A 19,310-nucleotide genomic window follows, 5' to 3' on the forward strand; every position below is an offset into this window, starting at 1 on the left:
ACACTTTGGAGCCTTTTTGACTGAGCCTCTGTGATAACGGACCCGTGCGACAATCTTTCCATGGAAAAACCTTGAGAATGACTCGATGGTTAACTCCTTACATACATTGTGTCTGTTTGAGAACTCACCTGAGAACGTATGGCGCACTGGCTCCCAGGTTCCATTCATTCCACAAAAAGGAGCGTGGCTTACCTTTTCATTATGTCCGTGGCCAAACGTGATTGACAGCCGGTGGATTGCTCCAGACTGGAACAAATTATTGTATCAGAGGGCACTGGTTTTTACAAACTTCCCCTTGAGTTGGAATTGAAATGACAAGCCCCATATTGAGGTAGCATCACACTGGGTCACTTCTCATATATATATATATAGCCACACAGAAGCCGGTTAACACACTGAAATAAAATTCATTCATCTAACTTCGAGAGCAATAGATGTGTATCCGTGATCTTTCCTTTTGAATTTTTTTCGGAGGCCCTAAAAATCTGCATCAGATAAAGAGGATCCTCACGTCACTACCGTGATCGACAAGGAACACTGGGTTTTTATATTAGCCAGGCAGTGGACCTGTGCTAACACAAAGGAATGTGTCTTTTTTTTCTGTCTTTCAGTTTACACTTCTTCCAGTATGAATTGATATGCCTTTGCATTCACCGGTCAGTCTGCCACTCACTGGAGAGATTGAATGTTGACATGTTTTTGTTCCTCCATGACTGACATTCAGCTTTGTTCACCCTAAGGAATAATCCACTTGTGCCTTAATGAAAAAAAAACACACCAAGCATGTGAGAATGGTGATACATGAATGACTGAGCAAGGTTTTTGTCTGTTCCCTGTATACCTGTTTATATATGAGCACAGTTGTAATAAAGACATATTTACAGTATAGATAGAATGGATATGGGAGAAAAGACCTGTATGTAAAAGAGCCAAATGGAAGAGAGGACAGGGAACTCATTTTTAAGAGGAATATACGGTATGGGTGGCAACTGAGAGGGAGAAACCTTCTGTGAAAAATGTCACCTCTTTCTGCCAGTTTGATTTTGCCAATTACCACCGGTCTGATTGTTACGACAATGTCCAGATTCTACCTATACCAGAGTACAGAATAAGAGCGGTCTGATAAAAGGATCGGCCGTGCTCTTTGTTCTACTGAAATCCTGACAGGCAATTGGCTAGAGTAGACGGTTGACCCACTCTGTAATTTAAAAAAATAAATAAACTGAAACATACAGTAGATCACTGTTAGTCTTTTTTTTTGCCAATTGGAAATCAATCTCGGCATGTATGGTACAGTAGCAACCTAAGCTCTGTGGCTGTGAAACACACTATCGTTTTATTACTGTTTTTTCATTATCTCTCATCCCTAGCTTCAGATATAAATTTAGGGAATACATTCCGCCAATACTAAATGTACACCATCAGAAATCTCTTCTTTTTTTCTGTATGACATTGCAGCGACTAAATGATCAAGAGATAAGAGGCTCTGTGAGTCGCATCACACCGAAATAGAAGCACTGATATAAATCAATGCCTCTCGGCGGCTGATTTGGTGTTGATTATGGAAATGGTAGGATTGTCACGGTTCTCACTTTCAATAATTGTTTCATTTTTTTTGCATGGATTCGTCACTCAGTGCTTCTGTCCAGCAAAGAAAGTTGTACAATGCTCCAAATATTGAATGGAGCTTATCATTTATAGCATTAAAATACATTTACTTTTAATACAGTGTGACTTACAAGGCATTATGAGTTCAAATTCACTATAGTGTTTGTTGTACATTCCAGTGAAACCTAACATCCACAATATAGCCTATTTACAAAGGAAGTGATTGGTTGTGCATCACTAAAATGAAACGTTCTTTATATTTACATGAATTAATCTTGTTATCGTAACACTATGTGGCTAACAGCTGAGCCGAAGCCTTCAGTCAGCTGAAGCAGAGAGACCGTCTATTGAGTCCTCTCTCGTTCCCGTTGCTGGGTCGTATCCTTGGCCGTTCCTATTTACTGGCGTACAGAATTACATTTTTATTATATATTGAACCTTGTGGGTTTGCAATGACTATTCCAGTTATTAGACAAGGTCTCAGGCTTTTCTAGGAAAACAAGTTGTTCTTTGTTAAAATCTTCCCGTATGGCCGCAGATTGACATAGTTACCGTTGCTATAAAGTAAGTTTGATCGTGTAGCGGACTTTTTTTGGCTGTAAAAACGACATGTTGCTTCAGTTAATTGTTTACCTTCAAGGTGAACCTGCTTCACCTTGTCGGTCTTTATTTCTCGAGAGTTGATCCATTCGCTATATATTATCCCTTACATAATGAAGGACTCTAGTCTGGCACCGCTCAATTTTCATTTCCCTTCAGTAGTCAGTCTGGGCCTGTGGTATATTAGTGGGTTTTCTCCGTCCAGATTTTTAATGGTCCAATCAGCGAACAGAGGGAGTGGCTGAGAACAATCACGTTGAGTTTCAGCTGTAGTCAGAAGCCGGCGCATGACATACGTCACAACAAAACGTTATGCGATAGGTTTGTCAGATCCAGAATGGCACTTGACAGATCCAATAGTTTTAAACTTCAACAGACACCCGCCTTCAAGTGAGTTAACCTTTGTCAATTGAGCAATTCCAGACATTCTGTACCAATGAAATAAAGTATGATGGTGTGGTAGGACCAGGCTAGAAGGACTCCACACCCAAATGTAGAAATTTAATTTAAAGTATAACTGGTGAACCACAGCCTAGGACGGCATTAGTCGGTTACAAATTTGCCCTCTTTTTCTGGCAGGAATCTCCTGGTCTTTTTGAAACATTGCACTAAGTAGTAGTAGTGCAAGAGGAACATCAGCTGTCATGTTTAATCAAGTCAAAGAGGGGTCACAAAGAGACTGCGTAGAATAAGATAGAAGACACGACTCTGGGAAATCCTTTTGAACCACGACTGGGTTTCTAAAAATACCATTGTGTTCATTTTCTTTTCTTTCTCAAGAGCAATCAATAGCATCAAAACACTCCCTTTGTGTTGTACTGAGTTTCAATACACTGAAAGGAAGATTACTCGTACGTGAATGCAAAGTCGCCTTGGGGGAAAGCCATCCAAGCCAAGCCTTATTGCAGCAGCTCAAAGCGAAGCCCCCTAATGACATCCCAATGCTTTTCCCCCAGTCGCGAGCGTGATTGGCAGCCACTGCGGGGCGTGCTGTCAGTGCTAAGGAAAATCAAGGAGTGCTGTCCAAGGAACATTATGTAATATGTCAGTCTATGTAAGGCTGTGATGTGGTGAGGATATGTGTGTGTGTGTGTGTGTGTGTGTGTGTGTGTGTGTGTGTGTGTGTGTGTGTGTGTGTGTGTGTGTGTGTGTGTGTGTGTGTGTGTGTGTTTGTGTGTGTGTGTGTGTGTGCGTTAGTGTGTGCGTGTGTGCCTGAATGAACGTGTCAATGTGCGTGTGCATCGACAGCGTGTGTTGAGAAATCTCATTTAATTTCCACCCACAGCATTTTCACGTGGCAGCCTCTTCTTTTCCTAGGGTGACGGTTTTTAATTAAGTCTGTGACTGCATCAAAACCCCAGTTCAAGCATGTTGAATGTATCGATCCGTTCACAATGGCAGAGATGAGCCTCATTATGAATGTAAGCACATGATTTAACATTGTTATTTATGTATGCAAAGAAGTTCATTAAGCCCAGTGGGTATGTTGTGAAAACAACTACAGGCTTTTTAAAGCTTCCGGACCATTTTTTGTTTTTTTAAACATACACACAAAATGCCATATATAATGATTATATATATATTTATATTATCATGTTATAGTAGTGTATAGTCATAATAATTATAATAGTAATCAGTGGAATTACTATTTATAATTAACAAAAACTTTGGTTTGGATTTGGATCAACTTCCTTAAATGCACACATGAAAATCTATTTTAAATGAGACCCATTATTCCCAGGAAAACAAAATGAACAGTTCAATTTGTGGGGGGGTCATGTACACACATGCACTTTTTTTTTTAAATCACAGGATTTCAACAAATGTTGCATGCTACTTTAGATGTAGATCAGATTTGTCTATAATCACAGGCTTTGCTTTGATTTTGATAACCGTATGCCAACCATGTGTTTATTGTACGTTAATATGCTCATGTGGGTATGTCAACTCAACTTATGACAAGATTTTCACAAGGTTTAGAATAAAATATTTTATATGTAAAACAAAAACAAAAAAAACGTCAAGTTTTATTTCAGCTCTTGAGAATATGTTGTTTACTGCTTGGCTGTCCCTCAATACTTTACTTTCCCATCACGTTAGTGGCACTTGGCGTGGAGCCACAAGTTACCACTGAGGACATCCATTTTAAATAATGCCTTACAGATACAAAGTCAATTGTAAAAGTAATTTCCCTAGACTGTGGTATCAAATTGCTCAAATGTTAACCAAACATGAGTAAATAGTGTATTTGTTGGTTACTATTTTCAGCAGCGGATAAGTACACATTTTGTGCCCAGCAGGACCGTATATCAGGAATTGATTCAAAGCTTAATTGAAGTCACAGTTCAATTCAACAATGTTTAAAAATAGTTGAGGTTTATGACAAGAACACAAGCCTATATCATACCTTTGCTATATATGTGAATAGGGGAGAACAGGGTTGGTAGGCACACTTTTTACTCTAGTGTGAATTTCTCATCACCAAAACATCTTTCAACAGTCATTCCTACATTAAATTGAAGTGTAAGGTGTTGGCTTGAAATATGTGTCCCTCTCATTTTACAACTTATTGTAATAAAGAAGTAATTAACCATCAAAGACACCCTGACACATTGTGACAACCAACCCCATCACGGGGACGGTTGTCACACACTATGGGGTTGTTTGTCACAATGTTATCTTAATGGGAAAAATCTTAAAAAGAAGGCCAAACTAAATTTGGAAGTTTAATTGCATTGACAAGTTGACAAATAGGCCTACATTACTTAATGTATCTTAACACAAAATGAGCGAGGAAGACGAACAGGAAACCAATATTAAGACCTGCCTATGTAACCTCATAAAGAACAATATGAATAGGCCTAACAATAATAGCCTCCTCAACTAGGCTACACATATTCACTATCTGAGTTACAGTGAGGGTAAATGGCTCACTCCAACTAAGCAGAGCTTGTGTGCCCACTGGTTGCCGACCAACACTTCTCTTATACCTCTCCTGAATGGCTATTGGAGAACGTTTCCATACAAACCAAACAAAAACTACCCTCTTCATCTGATGAAGACTCCTCCACCTGTCTCTTTCTCTTCTGTTTCTTCTTCCCCAGCTTGGGTGGAATGCACTGGGGAGCAGTAGCCTTGGCAGCTGGTCTAGATTGGGATGCACTGGGTCATTTTGATTTTGTTCTTTTTTCTGTTGTATGCTAGTTGCCTTTTTCTGCTCTATTCTCTCCTTCTCTGGGGTGTCAGTGAGGATACAGCTTGACATTTTCTTTCGTTATTGGGTTCCTTTCCTGGCTGTAGCCTTTGGATAATATGCAACAACCGACCCCAAAGAGAATGTGACAACCAACTCCAACTGGAATTTCTTACCAGCATCAAGGCTTGCAACCATCAACCAACAACTAGTAAGCTAGGTCACACCACTCTTAACTATAGCTTTCCCTTCACACTTTTTAAGGGTAACAAGTGTTATAAACCAATTGTGTAAAAGCCTTAAAGAAAAATACTGAGGAGATGAATATTTACAATTTGACATGAAAAACACAAACCATCCTCTCACCTCAGATTCAGCAGTCTTACTCCAAAGAAGACTATGTAGGTGACCTCTGATCCCAATTATGGACATTTCCATTCCAAAATGTCAGAGACAGCGCCTGCTGGTGGTGAGATATAACAAACATGACAACCAACCCGTGTGACAACTAACCCCGTTCTGCCCTACTTGTTAGTAGGATTAATTCTTAGTTGATGTTGGTCTTTCCATGAAAGAAAGAAAAATCATCAACTGTGTCTTGTCTAAAATGTATGAAAAATATCTTAATAATATGTTGTTTGATTAAACACGTTCATATTACATCCTTCCTACACTGTTGTGTTTTTAGTTATTTGTCACTGCGATTTTCCACCGAACACCATTTTATCCTGAAAATAGTACACAGCAATTGTCCCAGAAGACAGCCGTCTGTTCTGTGCAGGACACAATGGCGCCATAATCACGTTAACCAAGTATTACACACTGACTGATAATGGATCAGGGCTGACAACTTATCTGAGTCACAAGCTACAAAATGTTCTCCAGGGCTCACAAGGACAGCGTTGATCGAGAAGGCAGCAACTCATGGGTAGCGTCACTGACACCTGCACTTCATTGTACATTGTATTTGTACTGTTTTGAAGCTCTATGTGTACAATAGGACAACGTACCCACAGTCCATCCAGAAACAAACTCCTCCTCTTGTTTATCTTATGATGGAGCCAGGCTAGATTTTTTCCTCTGCTTCCAGTTATATGTATGCTATGCTAACTAATTATCCCCTTGATCCAGCTTCACAAGTGACACACAGAAATAAGAGTGGTAATGATCTTTGATCTTTGTACAGTATATTGTCTAGAAAAGACATGGTGTTGCTGAGCATTGATTGAATTGAACCTCACACACCTGGCCTTTTCATGTATCTATAGGGACACACATCCTATTCAGCTGAAATTGATATGGGTTTCACAAAAATGGGGAAATTAAACCATATTTCAAAGAACATTATTAAAAAAAAAATTGGGGTCAAAGCAGCTCAGCTCTATCACTCTTTAATAACTGCAAATAAAAACCTAAAAGGAAAAGAAGAGACAAAGGAAAAGACATTAAGAGGCCAATTATGCAGCATCAAAATGAAGCCCTTATAGTCTGTGAGGAGTTTTCCTTATGCGAACCGATAGGTTACTCAACAACTCTAAAGATAGTGAGTGGCATTGCGCGTCACCTTCGCTGTCAACAAACAGAAGGGACCATTTGCACATCCTCAGATGCTGCATTACACTGAAACATCTCGACCCCCGACTCTGAAGCCAGTATTATTCAGAGAGGAGGAGATGACTGCAGAATGGCTATATAAAGACACAAAAACAACTTATTTGAGCTTTTTGTGGTGGTTTTCAGAGTTTGCCTGGTAAATTATAAATGGGTATGGGTGTTTGTCTTGAATAGAATTGGGTGAATCCCTTCAATGTTTTTTTTTAAAATATTTTCCTAAATATATGACTATTTCTAAATATATAACTATTCCATCTATATTTAGTGAACCGATGCAGTCCCTCAAACCACACAAATGAGGTGCCAAGAGGATGTATTGTGTTTTCCTGCAGACTGGTGACCGCAGGGGCCAGCCCGGTTGGAGATGAGTCGGCTCGTTAGCGATTCTGTCTGCAGTGACAGAAACAGTGACTCAGCCGCCAACCACCACGACCAACTCAGGCTGGAGAGGTACATGGTTACCTCACACATGGAGAGGGAGCTGGAGCTGTGCGTTGGTGTGCGTGTGATGACTGAATGTGACAGCTCCTTTGCAGACTATCTAACAGTATGATTATCATAATTGGCCTCATGATGTCTTTTCCTTTGTCTCTTCTTTTCCTTTTAGGTTTTGATTTGTTTGTTGTTGCAGTTATTAAAGAGTGATAGAGCTAAGCTGCTTTGACCCCAAAATTTTTTTTGAATAATGTTCTTTGAAATATGGTTTAATTTCCCCCTTTTCGGGAAACCCATATCAATTTCAGCTGAATAGGATGTGTGTCCCTATAGATATATGAAAATGCCAGGTGTGTGAGGTTCAATTCAATCAATGCTCAGCAACACCATGTCTTTTCTAGACAATATACACAATCAAAGATCATTACCACTCTTATTTCCAGTGGCGTGCACAGACATTTTGGGGGGCAGGTGCTCATTGCAAAAAAAAAGCGCACAATATATTCTATCGATGAATGACCAAATCATTTTAAGGGTACTTGTACAAAATCCCCCCCTGGCCTAATGACTTTTAATACCCGGCCACACATGGTGTTTCTCAAAGGAATTTGGGACCCTGGACCTTCTAGGGGGGTCAGGGAGAATGCTCCCCCGGAAGAAAAATTTTAACCTTTTAAAGTAAAATTCATCAATCAGGTGCACTTTGAGAAGAAAGCTAAGGCTAAATCACCTGTGTCAATGTGAGCTATTTAATACTATTTTCTGGAATAATTTGGAGACACAGAATTACCAAAAAGCAGAAAGAAAAAATGTACATGTTTGAAAAAAAAACAGTCAGTTTCGGATTTTTTTAAATAATCCCTTATCCCGAATTATCTCTTTGAAGTCTTCGTTAGGCCCCTGATCTCCGTACTAATAATATCCTACTAAGGTAAATACAAGATTACTGCAAGTCTGGTAACATAGAAATAACTTATGGTTGGGACAAAATAATATAATTAGCTTATATAGCTTCATGATTTAGTACCACCAACCCACTTTGCGTAGTTAAAATAAAATGTGTGGACAGCTTTTAAGATATTTCAATAACATTTGAGGAACAGTTCAACATTAAAATCTGAGCTTTAAAAGGCCCTGGTGAACTAAGCCTGGTTGTAACTGCTAAGTAGGGCGTAGTTAAGACCAGGCTTAAGAATGGGCGTAGTTAAGACCAGGCTTAAGAATGGGCGTAGTTAAAACCAGGCTTAAGAATGGGCGTAGTTAAGACCAGGCTTAAGAATGGGCGTAGTTAAGACCAGGCTTAAGAATGGACAGTTAACATGACTCTGGTCTTGACTCTGACCCTTCATCTTCATCTTCCTCCTTGCTGCTGGTGGATGCTTTCATCCAGGAGAGCAGAGAGCTGCTCCCCTGGGCTGCCTGGTATGGTATGGTATGGTATGGTAAATGGACTTGTATAGCGCTATATCTCCGTTTATCACAGACTCAAAGCGCTTTACATTGTTTTGTACACATTCACCCAGTCATACACCGACAGCAGCAGCTACCACGCAGGGTAGGCTCAGCACTAGGGTGCTAAGCTAACTAAGCTAACTATCGGGAGCAATTCGGGGTTCAGTGTCTTGCCCATGGGACACTTCGACATGTGGCGGGGAGACGGGGGATCGAACCTCCGACCCTCCACACCAGAGGCGAACTCCCTACCCACTTCGCCACTGCCGCCCCTCGCCACTGCCTGCTGTAGCTCCCTTTCTTTTGCCTTTTTAACCTCTCCTTTCTAGGCATTATACTGCAATTTGTAAATAAAAAGAGACCAACCATATAAAATAAGACTGCTTGGTTACATTACAACCAGGCACAAGGCTAATTTATCTGCAGGCAATTGGGAATTGCCTTTTTGTCATTTAGCAAATAAATTACTGCATGTGTTAATTATATAGCCTAAAGTAAACCTAAACAACACTAAATATTCAGCATACTGATAGATTCACATGCTGTACCAGTGACAAACTCTGCCGAAATTAGTTGTGTTCATCACGTCATATCTATTTTTTTTTTTGGGCTAGCTTGTTAAGCAGGACAGTCGGCTAATGTATGCTCAGCTGTGTGGCGCTGCATGATAGAGGCTACTTTAAAACAGAGACAGATAAATGCAAGTTATAGCTTGGCAACTGAGGCTTTGGGGGCAAACAATACACTCTTGACTCCATTCAATGTATGTGTTACCTCGCTGGTGGGGCAGGGCAGGCCGGGGAGTAGGTGTGTGTGTGCAGCAGCTGTGAACTGCTGCGGCAACGCGCCTCCGTTTGTGTCCACTCTGCGCGTTCACGTTGAAGTGTGTGCGGAGGAAGAGGAAGGGGGGCATATTTATTGGGGCATTATTGTCAAACGTTTTTAATCGTTGAGCATTTATAGATGATAATGTCGGCATGGGCCACATACACTGTAAAAAAAAAAAAAAAAAGAACTTTCAGATTTTTTTTATTTTTAATTTTTTTCAAAAGGGCACTTGATTGGGCCAGGGGAAAAGGGCAGGTGCTTCAGCACCACTTCAGGTCTACCTGTGCACGCCACTGCTTATTTCTGTGTGCCACTTGTGAAGCTGGAGCAAGGGGATAATTAGTTAGCATAGCATACATATAACTGGAAGCAGAGGTAAACATCTAGCCTGGCTCCATCATAAGATAAACAAGAGGAGGAGTTTACCATGGCATTCTAAGGAGTCTTATGTGAACGAGCAATGCAGATACCCTTCCCTTCTCAGTCAAGCTCTCGTCATGTCAAATGTAAAAAAAAAAAACTCATGGGAGCACTAGAGGAAAAGTAAGGGCATCACCAAAGTCAGCAGAAGTCCTCTGAGGACCATAAATTATTTTACAAAATGTCATGCTAATCCAGACAGTAGTTCATATTTTGCAGTCTGGACAGATGCAGTGGACAAGGTGATCAATCGACCAACATATATGTCTCCAAAGCTCTCAAATGAACATGATGTTGGTCATTTATTTAATCTTTCGTGTTGGAGCAATTTCTCAGCCTGGACCCAGAGAGCTCTAGTGAAATCCATGCAAACCAACGGCGACACTGCACAGAAATACTGGGTTAATACATCAGTTTTTCAGAAATGTTTAAATTTCTGCTTAAGTACAGGTTAAACAAATGGTGTGTATTGTATGTTTATTATGTCTCAGCTTAGCACATGTCCAAGCCATTTCAGACGTCGACGTTTGATGTTCAAGCTGTTTCCTCAGGTCTGTCTCTGTATAGGTCTTGGTTGGAGATTTTCACTGGCCAGAACATGTATCAAATTCTTCTCCGACCATTATTGTGAAAGACATTTAGCTTCATCAAGTCGCTTTATACAACTCGCCAGCACTCGAAATAGTACTGCCTTTACATTGTATGTTAATTAGTGTGCCCTACAGGTTTTTGGCGGGGATATTCTTCATCTGTGGACAGAGCTGCAGGATTACGGTTTCTCCCCTACCTCTGGTGAGAGGAATTGTGTTAATGTAACGTTGACCTTGTAAGCTGAGTATTAAGCTCAGGCTCCACTTTGAAAGAGTGAATCGTGTTCTCGACAAGGTGACAGCAGCCCATCTTTATCATTGACTACAAAGTCTTAAAAAGTCAACCTGAGAGCAGAAGACCAACTCTTTTAATCCATCTCACAGCATTTTCCTTTCCTGGCCGGGCTGACTCAGTTAGGATATCCTCTTCACGCTGAGAGGATGAAACGACATCCTGACCTTTGCTGCTTGAATGCTCCCTGTGGCGTTAGATAAGGTGTCCTTGATGAACAATAATGACACAGCGACCCAAAAGTATGGCTTGAGTATTATTTTTAGAGTGTAGCTGATATGCTGTCAGATATGCCCCCACGATGTTAAATGGGATATTGGTTGATAACCTATCATTTGTACATCTTACTGTAGCCTACATGTTCAGTTTTAAATGTTGAGTATAAATGCAGAGTATTTTAGATATCTCCTTGATTTGACCTCAAAATCTAACATGTGTAAAATCGGGGAGGTTGATACATCTCCGAGAGGGCTGTGTGCATTCTTGAGGCCTCAAAGTTGACTTTACAAACTTGGGGTCTGAACTGATTTGTATTCTGTTTGACACATTTGTGCACAGCACAGATGTCAGGTTGCTGCTGTGCCTTAAGGCATTTTTGTGGAAACTTGCTGATGCTATCTGTTGCTCTAGCTATCTCTCCTCTATTTCTTAAAAAGGTGTTGAAGGAATAGGCTGTCCTATTTCTTCATACTGTAAACAATTCAAGAAAGTGCTGTTGAGACATATCTCTCTATTGCAGATTGTAAGTGTTATTGTCATTGATTACTGTTACAATTGACAACAGTTCAGGAGACAAGAGGCAGAAGACTCACGAGAAAACAGTTAAGTTGCAATGTCAAGTCAATATATTTTGATATAGCCTGGTATCACACGTAATACTTTGCCTCATGTGGGCTTTGAAATGGAATATAAAAAACTGTATCACGTCGTAAACAATGAAAGGTCTGAGGTATTCTGAAGCCAGAGATAACATGGCAAGAAATCAAAGAAAAAGCTATTCGATGGGTTTGCCCTTTAGCCCTGCACCACTTAATGTTTTAATATTAACAATGGATTAAATGACTGTACAATGTGAAGGGTTGCTCTAATTGGCCCTCAATCTAACTGCTGATTTGAATCTGGGGGTGTGTTAATCATAGGAGGAGGTAGTGCTAAATCAGGTTGGTAATAGCTTAGTATTATTTTTAGAGTGTAGCTGGTTGGTAATAGCTTAGTAGTAGCTTCTCCCCTTATGACATCATAAGGGGCGGGAAATCTGAATTGTGCAAATCCACATGGGTAATTTGTAATTGCCCTTTATATAAGATAAGATAAGATACAACTTTGTTAATCCCCTGTAGGAGAAAATTGTTTGTTGCAACAGCCGTGCAGCAGTGGAAGGACACAGGATAAAAATGACGATGCAATAAATACAATAAATACAAAGTGCTAATGCACAAGTAGACACTTATAGTTAAAGGAAGGACAACAACAAGACAAACAGAACCAATGATGATTAGTGATGCATTTACACACATACATGCGTACCTGAACACACATGTACACCCATTGACATACACAAACACAAACATCAGGCACTGTTGAACAGCCTGATGGCTGCCGGCACAAAGGAGCACCTGAAGCGCTCCGTCTTACTGGGGAACATGAATCTGTGGCTGAAGGTGCTCTTCATCTGCCACAGCTCAGCATGGAGGGGATGGGAGGGGTTGCCCAGGATGGACTTGAATTTGTCCATCATCCTCCTCTCCACCACCACCTCCAGACTGTCCAGCTCAAGTCCCACAACAGAGCTGGCTTTCCTCAGCTTGTTGAGTCTGTTGGACTCCCCAGCCTTGATGCCTCCTCCTCAGCACGCCCCAGCGAAGAACAGCGTGCTGGCTACCACAGACTGATAAAATGTCCTTAGTAGCCTGCCACACACATTAAACGACCTGAGTCTCCTGAGGAAGAAGAGTCTGCTCTGACTCTTCCGGTAGAGGGCCTCTGTGTTGTCTGACCAGTCCAGTTTATTGTTGATGTGTACTGCAAGGAATTTATACGAATCCACCGTCTCTATTTCAACCCCCTGGATGGTAATGGGGTTGGGGGCTTCCTCCTCCGGCGGAAGTCCACCACCAGCTCCTTGGTCTTGCCGATGTTGAGCTGGAGGTGATTCTCCTCTGACCATCTGACAAAGTCCTCCACCACACCTCTACTCGTCCTCCCTGTCCTCACTGATGCAGCCCACGATGGAGGAGTCATCGGAAAATTTCTGGAGGTGGCAAGTTCCAGAGTTGAAGCTGAAGTCAGAGGTGTAGATGGTAAAGAGGAAGGGTGAAAGTACTGTTCCTTGGGGTGCGCCAGTGTTGCTTATCACCAAAATCCTTGGATGATCGAAAGAGCCATTGTATGCGGTTAAGTTTTTTTCCCCTGTTACTGTACAGTTGACACACACACATTTTTTTTGTTTGTTTCTGTTGAAGAATAGAAAAGAGAAATTTTGAGCGCCTATAAGTGCAGCTGTTGGAGAGGGATTGTAGTGCACTCATGCACAAGAGAACGCAAACTAGAGGTCAAATGAGAAAGCAGCTTAAGCTCAATCTATACACACAGAGGATTCATGCACGACACAACTCCTGTTATTTTGATTGGTGTGCAAAAAAGTCTTTGGCTTTTTTGGGAAATCTGAAATAACATTTAGCCTGCCTTGGGAAACAGCAGCAAAGCAAAGCGCTAATGTTTAACATAGCATGGAGCAGAAAGCACAACGTTTTCGAATGTGCAAAGAGTCAGAGAGATCACTTACCACTGTCTGCACCATGGGCGTAAAATTGCGTATGGACGGTGTGGACGTGTCCATACCAATATTCAAATGTGCTGAAATTGTCCACACCAATATGAGAAGGATATGACAATGACGAGAAAGGGTTAATGCGTTGCCTCTTTATAGTCCCGCCTTATGTATTTAGTGATTGGCTTTGCCTCCTGTTGGTTGTCGTGGGTTGTGTTTCGGTTAGCGGTGATTGGTTGCTTAATTTGAGAGCGGCAAAACAGTTTCTGCTATCATTTCGGAATCTATCAGCTCAGCTGCTGCGCTATGAATGCGGCTGAAGTTTGACGTCAACTGAGGAAGAATGTCGGGGAAATAAAGGAAAGGAGTGGCGTTTTCTCCCGGTGGCCAAGGGAAGCCAGGCTTCCCTGTTTTTAGGCTGTAGTTGTCATCCAATAAAAACATTTATATTAACAGTTACGGTAATCTTTGGTGCTGTGCTACTGTCATTTCTTCCCCATTTCTCTCCTCTCGTTGAGCATTTCCCAATGCGCGAAACAGCGCCCCTTTACATTTAGATTCTGAAGACGCGGCGAAACACGACACTGCACACTGTATGTCTGCGAGGAAGCCCTTGGTAAAAAAAATAAAAAGAATTGACCAATCCGGTGAGGCTATTACCATGACTCTGCCCTCTGTGATTGGTCAGGAGGGTGCCAAGGGAAGCCACTCGGCCTTTGGCTTCACACCAATCAAATCAAAGCATCATTATCAACGTCACTGAAATTTAACAACAATAACAATAGGGGGAGATTAGCATGTTTGCATTGTTATCATATTAGCAAGAACAGTTATGGAGGGTGGATAATTTGAGTATTTAGTAACAAATTATTTGACCAAACTGCCAATTGAGAAGCCATTAAAAATCAAATCTGACGGCAGGCCAATGCGTGTGGAGAGAAAGAAAGTTTATCGCACTTTCCGTGAGGATAACTATGTCCGCACAGAGTGGCTAGCTGGTAGCGGCAAACTTCAGCTAATGGCCTTCCTCTACAAATAGTGAGTAAAATACACACCTTCTCCCGGCGCGGGTTAACTGTTCCCTTAACTGTCTGTGTAACTATGTGTGTTATGTTTTGTGTTATTTTATTGCTAATTGTGTGCCTTGATTGCCTGGATTAAGTTGCATTGGTAGGCCTACTGTATATCCACTGAAGTTGTTCTGGGTTGTCTTAAGTATAGTGTTGTAATGAACATTTGGCCTAGTTCTTAAACGAAAAGGATGTATAAAAAGTATGTGTGTATGTCAAGCACCTACAACTGATTGTGTGAGTCGTGTCTCATGTGAACGTGAAACTTAAAATAGCCTTAAACGTCCCCTAATTATATTGTGAATGAATTCGAATCTGCATTGGGCATTAAGCGGCTAGTTGTGCATTCCGGTCGGGGTGGGGGGTGCATTTATAATAAAATGTATAATTTAATAAGACGATAAGGAAGTGTGTGAATGAGTGAGTGAGTGAGTGAGTGAGAGAGAGAGAGAGCGAACGAGCGGTGTCGGACAGATTACAGGCGTGTGTAATTCCTGGTAAAGTGACCAGGCGCTATAATAGCTCTTGTAGTTACATTAAATACAAGCTGCGACGTAGCCTACTCTTTTCTGTCCCCCACCTTCCAATACACATATATGCCTATTGATTCTGCTCTGCTATGTGCTGTAGTAAAGATAGATCGCCTTGGAAACAATTAAGCCCCCGTAGACCGCGAGCATCTTGTCTTTTTTACTTGCGCAAATCACCATTCTCTGCAGCTGTCACCGGCTCTGTGTTGTTTCTCTCTCACCGGCTCGTCGAGGCTCTGGCACGCTCGCGCTTCAGCTGTGCTCCAACTCCCCGGTTGACTCGTAAACTGAAATTCCGAGTCGGGGACAGCCCTACTGTGAAACATAAGCAGCCAAGGATGTATGAATATAATACGTTTTTTAGTACAAAACGATTGATAGCCGCTCAGCTCTTGACTAAACTGTACATAGATACATGATAAAACTGGTTTGGTTAATAAACTAGTGAGCGGTTGGATGCTGGGTCTGGGGCGAGGGCGTTTCGCCAAATTGTGTGACGTTTTGCCAAAATGTGTCCCCACCCATATGAAGATCAAAGTTACGCCACTGGTCTGCACAAACCTTGTTGTCATCACTTGTCTCTTCTTTGTGAGTGAGCAGGCCTTCGTCAGAGATAATGACGTTTTAGCATAATGGAGAAGAAGGTCAACACACACTGAAGGAGAAAGTCATCGCCAGTGTCTCAAGAGCTTAAACGGGCAATTTTATTCAAAAGATGCACTGGCAAAATCATCGAGAAAAACTTTAGGGGATTCTTTCGAGACTGTAATTAATTCAAGACCGACGCCTCAATTAAAAATGTTTCATAACACAATGATTACTGGCACTTAACCAAAGCATGTTTTTGAATTGAGGTGCTGCATACAAAATATTTATGCTGCATGTGCTGTTATACTATGCATACACAAGCGGCTAGCGGCAGTGCGGTAAATTATACACGGCAAGGCGGATCTAATCAGTATCTTGGGAAGTACACCGTTTGTTTAACCACTGAGTGAACAAGGTATATCAACTGATAATGAATTTGGGAAAAGACTGTGTGCTACCAAACATTATTTTATTTTATTCACACTTAAACAGGTGAGTGAGTAAAACATTATATTAAATAATAGGTGCCAATTCTTTCAGCGATTTCACTCTCATCAACCTTGCAGCAGGCCAGCTGTTGTCAGCTCTGATTAGACCTGATGTAAGCTATATTTAGCTAGCACCAAACAGCTAACAGAGAAAGTTAGCAAGTAATTAGCCAAAACAGTGGCGCATTTAGCAGATGCTTCCCTCGGGAGTTGACAGATGCAAAAAAAACAGTGTTAAAGGTAGAGTGAATATTGAATATTGGATGAAATGTCAGGAGAAAGACACCTTGTTTTCACATAGTTTAACCTTTATTAGCACATTTTTGTTAGCACATGTTTTTTTTTTACAGGAATAAGTGAAACCAGACACTTTTAAATTACCAAAATGTAATGTATTACTAGCTTTAATATTTTATTTGGACCGATTTAGGTTGTTGTTGGTAATGGTTACATAAGCATGCACATATGCTTGTAGGATCAGCAAGAACTTGTTTCTGCACACACTCAGAAAAAACAAAGGCTTCTTACAGATTACAAGCAATATGTCGACTCAATACGTGTTGTCAACACACATACGCTTACGTAAGGAATGTGACTGTGCTGTCAATCAGCTCGTGTCAGTTTATAAAAGCAACCCACATGAGGGAAATGAACAAACAATGTGGTGCAAGGTTTATTCAAATGATGAATAATAAAGGAAATGCCTCCTATTAAAGACTAAATCCTCAGGGGAAAAAGATACCTCTGATGGGCCTTGACGCTGAGAAAAACAGAAGAGGACTTACAAAAAAAATGAGATTAAGTGAGGCAGAAAGTGGGGCGCATTAAAATCACTGAGAGGTGAGCAGGCGAGTTAATCATTTACCAGGACTTGCCCTGAACAGACATACACAGATGCCCCACTCAGACTCACTAACATCAAGAGTAAACAGCAGAGCGTCCATAAGTGGACTGGACACAGCAAAAAATGAGTCTGCACAGTCTAATGAACTCAAGACAGCTCACGGTAAAAAACTCGACCAGAAAGAACATCTATAAAGGCTAAACTAGACAAACAAGAGAAGAGAAAACCAAACTATGGCCTGCTGCGACACAAATGAGCTGCTTTCCCTGGTGGTCTAAAAACTAGGAGTCAATGCTCTCACACTGGGCTCAGTGCACATTCCCCACAAAGAGAGGGAGCGAGGGAGATCAGACCCCGTCGAGCCCCCCTGGATGGAATTTTTAAGTATGTTCAAAGACCAGGATCTACAAAAGTGGGATCTTGACATAGTGACTTACACATTCTTTGAAGAGCCAAAAGATGAAAGCAGATGAACATCTGTGTGGTGTGACAAGGACTTTAACTTTCCTCAAGAATACACATTAAACGAACATGAATGCCATATGTTTTTGCCGTCTTTCATACATTTAGTTTTCATTTTATTAGACAAATGATTTTTTCACACAAGTTGAGGTTTGCCTCGTTGCATCGTCTCGTTGCGTCACTCATCATGCACAATGGTTCAGTGGTATGTGACATTAGCACTATAGTAAGATGGAAAATGTGTAGCGATGTTTATGGATCTTCAATTAATACATTATGCCTACTCTGGTTACCAATACAATGGTAGTAAAAGAACCTCCGATAATTAATAATGGAGTGGTGTAATTGCGTGTATGTGTCTTTGTTTCCTTGTTAAAAAAAAGCTTAAAATAAAATAAACACAAAATAATAATAAGGCATAACTCATGAAAGAGCCTGTAGTGAAAAATAATTGCTATAGGTGCATTCATGGCCCCCACCTGCCCTTTCTTTTGTTTGAACTCCGTGCAGTAAGCACAAATTGATTTCATGGAATTCACTATGTGAGCACTAAATAACAAAAGGGTTTTAAAACTACATTTCAGCGTGGGACCAATTAGCAGCATATATGCCGTCAAGAAGAAGAATTAATTAAGCCTAAAATGCATTAAGGCTCCTGGTATTTTTTAGTTTTGAATCTGCTTTATTTTGTAAACTGTATTTTGCATAAATTTACATTACCACAATCTAATTGTCATAGAACAAAGAGCCCACTTTGCCTAGTTCTACCAGCAAAGCAAATCAACTTGAACACCTTTGCAAAGGGTAACATTTGTCCTTATTATGATGATCACGGACACTGTAGATGCGTTTGATGCACAAACACCATCTTGGTGCCGCAAATAATCCACTGTTGAATGCAAGTACACTCTCTACTACTGTTTGAGGAGGTGTTACTAAATTACTAGATGTTTTAGAAGATTACTTCCCCTTTAAAAAAAACAAAAAGGTTTTAACTATAATTTAATTGTGACTTGCCTTGCGCTCCAAATCACATACTTTCTTTTTACTAAACTACATACTAAGGTACAGAAGAGTTTTAGGGCCACAGGAGGGGGAAAAAAATCAGATAAGGATTTTTTTTTTATCATTATGTCGAGAAATATCAAGAATAAAGACGAATACTCCAAAGTGCTATCGGAGTTAGTGGGGCTTTTATTTATTTTCAGCCTACTGCAATTGACATGCATGTATTGGGACATCCTAAATCTTTTTCTGGCATACTAAATAGTAGGGAAGTATATGAGGAATTGAACGCAGGGTTGTTGTTACAGATTGAGGTCTTCAGGAGGAATGAACTGATGTGACAGAGTACGAACACGTTATGCAAACTTTAGAACAACAAGAAAAAAGCCTGATCCTGATATGATAGTCTGTTCATTCATGTCCCATGTACAATGCAGGTGTAAAACAAGGCTGTCCACATCCACAAGGCTGTTTGAGAGCAGGAAACCCCAGTTCACCAGTGTGAAGAGATCATTTCTTGT

The sequence above is a fragment of the Ammodytes marinus genome (assembly GCF_949987685.1).
Source record: "Ammodytes marinus genome assembly, chromosome: 19".
Lineage (NCBI taxonomy): Eukaryota > Metazoa > Chordata > Actinopteri > Uranoscopiformes > Ammodytidae > Ammodytes > Ammodytes marinus.